This window comes from Pinus tabuliformis, chromosome 2_2 (genome assembly GCF_031772625.1).
Source record: "Pinus tabuliformis cultivar Carrire ecotype Pingquan chromosome 2_2, CPIR1, whole genome shotgun sequence".
Taxonomy (NCBI): Eukaryota; Viridiplantae; Streptophyta; class Pinopsida; order Pinales; family Pinaceae; genus Pinus; species Pinus tabuliformis.
In genome coordinates this window covers 848994583-848998143 of record NC_142300.1, presented here as the reverse complement: position 1 = coordinate 848998143, position 3561 = coordinate 848994583, and positions in this window count along the sequence as shown.

The window sequence follows — 3561 nt, the reverse complement described above, 5'->3', positions numbered from 1 at the left end:
TTGTAGCTGGCCATCACATGGTCTTGTGCATCTGATGGTGTGGTTAGTATTCTCCATATTCACCCAATTTTAAACTTTGAGTAGTTGATGGTCTAAAGCCTTGTAGTCTAGGGGTGTTTGTTATGAAACCAGCTCAAGAAAAGATAGAAAAGAAAGATCAACGCCTTAGAATTCAGCCTCTTCGAGGGGGCAACCTCCTTTAAATTACATAAATGAACAATTCTTGGATGATACAAATGACAAAACCTCCTTTCTATATATAGGAGTCTAAGGAGTCACAATATAATCCAGCCGACCTAACAATAATAATATAAAGCCACAAAAATAACAATAGAGGGATTCTATGGGGCACAGAAATAACAATATGGGGGTAATAGGGGCACAACAACATAGATAAGGGGTATAACTACAATAGTAATGGGCTAATCCCTAGTATTATAGGGACCCAACATGCCCCTCTCCTTCAAAAAAGTGTTGTCCTCAACGCTTGAGCAGTTCTGGATACTTCTGCATAAAATTCTCATCCTCCCATGTGGAATCTTCAGCGGATAAGTTCTTCCACTTGATAAGATACTCTGAAATTGATCGATTTCGTAGCTGTCGAGTTCTTGTTTCTGTGACTGCTTCCGGTTCCAATATAATTTTTCCTTCCTCGTCAAGTTCTGGCAATATTGTTTGAACTGGAAGCTTGTCGCCTATAACCTTCTTTAAACATGAAACATGGAAAACTGGGTGCAATCGAGAAGCTGCAGGAAGCTCCAATTTGTATGCCATAGTACCAATCTTTTCCAACACCTTGTACGGACCATAATACTTTGGTGATAATTTATTATCCTTCTTAGCTTGCTTTAGGGACATTTGCTTATATGGTTGTAGCCGTAGGAATACCCAATCACCTACATCAAAACTTCTTTCACTGCGATGTTGATCTGCCTGTTGTTTCATTCTATTTTGTGCCAACACGAGGTTATCCTTTAAGAGTTGGAGGACTTGTTGTTGATGTTCGATGTGATGTTCCACTGCCTGAACCTTAGAATTTTCTCTTAAATATGATGTGATTGATGGTGGTTGGTACCCATAAAGTGCCATAAATGGGGTCATTTTTGTTGTTGTATGGAAGGAAGTGTTATACCACCATTCAGCCAGAGGCAACCATTTGACCCATTGTGTTTGTTTATCAAATACAAAGCAACGAAGATATCCTTCCAAACATTTGTTTACTATCTCAGTTTTCCCATCAGATTGAGGATGATAAGATGAGCTATGAGCTAACTGAGTACCAAGACAAGAAAATAATTTTGTCCAAAAATTTCCAGTGAAAATGGGATCTCTGTCACTTACAATAATCTTTGGATTTCCATGTAGCTTTTGAACTATTTCCATAAATGCAGTAGAAACTGTACTGGCTTTAAATGGATGTGATAATGCACAAAAGTGTGCATACTTGGTAAGTCTGTCAACTACCACCATGATGACACTCTTTCCCTCAGACTTGGGTAAACCTGTGATAAAATCCATTGAAACCTCCTCCCAACGTTGGCTTGGAATGGATAAAGGTTGTAATAGACCCGGTGTCTTAATTGTTTCAACTTTATTTTTTTGGCAAACCAAACATTCCGCCACAAACATTTGAATATCTGATTTAAGGCCATCCCAAAAAAATTCCTTCTTAACCCTGTGGTAAGTTTTTAGAAATCCTGAGTGCCCTCCTAAGGGAGAAGTGTGCAATTCCATAAGAATCTTTTGTTTTAGCTGGGAATTCTTACAGAGGTATAAGCGATCTTTGTACCATAACGAATCATTTTTCCAGCTAAATGTATCAGAATTACTGGAATCTTGTTGTAGCTTTCGAATAAGTGCCCACACTTCTTCTTCATTCTTCCATTCCTCCTTTGCTTCATTTATCCAATCTGGTTGGATAATAGAAATGGCACACAACAATGCTTCCATATCCTCATCCTTTCTTGAGAGTGCATCTGCCACCACATTTTGCTTCCCTTTTTTGTAGATGATTTCAAAGTCATAACCCAACATCTTTGTGACCCACTTTTGTTGCTCTTTAGAGGATAATCTTTGTTCTAAAAAGTATTTAAGGCTATCATGATCCGTTTTTACCTTGAAGTGTCTTCCCATTAGGTAGGGTCACCATTTCTTAAGTGCATGGAGTATTGCCAACATTTCCTTCTCATAAATAGCTTTGCTTAAAAACTTTCCCTTGATTGGACGACTTTCAAAAGCAATGGGTCTTTCATCTTGCATTAGAACATCACCAATTCCATTTCCTGAAGCATCACATTCCACAATAAAGGTTTTTGTGAAGTCCGGTGTAGCTAAGACCGGTGCTTGGCACATTGCCTCTTTAAGATGTTAAAGGCCTTTGTTGCTTCCGGAGTCCATGAAAATGAATCTTTCTTCAATAATGTTGTTAGAGGTGCTGCTATTCTCCCATAATTCTTAACGAACTTGCGATAATACCCTGTCAACCCAAGAAATCCTCGCAGATGCTTTATGGATGTGGGGATTTTCCATTCCTTAATGGCTTTAATTTTTCTAGGGTCTACCTTAACTCCTTCATGAGATACAATATGACCCAAATATTCCACCTCCTGGACTCCAAAGAAACATTTGGATCTTTTTGCATATAATTGTTTCTCCTCCAATAGTTGTAGCACCTTGTCAACATGTTCAACATGATCCTTCCAAGACTTGCTATAGATTAGTATATCATCAAAAAATACCAACACAAATTTTCTAAGGAATGGTTTGAAAATTTAATTCATCAAACCTTGAAATGTTGAAGGTGCATTGGTAAGGCCAAAAGGCATGACCAAAAATTCATAATGACCCTCATGAGTTCTAAATGCCGTTTTCGAAATGTCTTCAATCTTCATTCTGATTTGATGATATCCCGAATGAAGATCCAACTTGGTGAAGTAAATTGATCCATGCAATTCATCCAGTAATTCATCAATAACAGGAATGGGGAACTTATCTTTAATAGTGAGCTTGTTGAGCTCCCTATAATTTGGACACATGCACCATGATCCATCCTTCTTGTGCACCAATACTACTGGAGCTGAGAAAGAACTTTGACTCGGTTGAATTATACCAACCTCTAGCATTTCTGCAACCATACGTTCAATTTCACTTTTTTGGACATATGGATATCTGTACGGCCTGATGTTTGGAGGAACACTTCCTGGAATCAGATGAATAGCATGATCATGATCACGCATAGGTGGGAGACCTTTGGGAGTCTCAAATACCTTGGAATGATTGTCCAGGACTTTTTGGAGATCTAGAGAAATAGATGATTCCAATGTGGAAACATCTAGCGAACATAATTGTGAAATTACACCTCTTTGCTCCTTTTTTAGAAGCTTTGTCATGCCATTAGAGCTGATTATCTTTCCTGGTTTCCCTGCAATACCCCTTAATTCAACTTCCTTTCCTTCCATAGAAAATTTCATGAAAAGTTCTTGAAAATTAAAAGCTATTGTACCCAAGGATTGTAGCCATTGGACTCCTAGTACAACATCAGCACCTCCTATTGGAATGGAA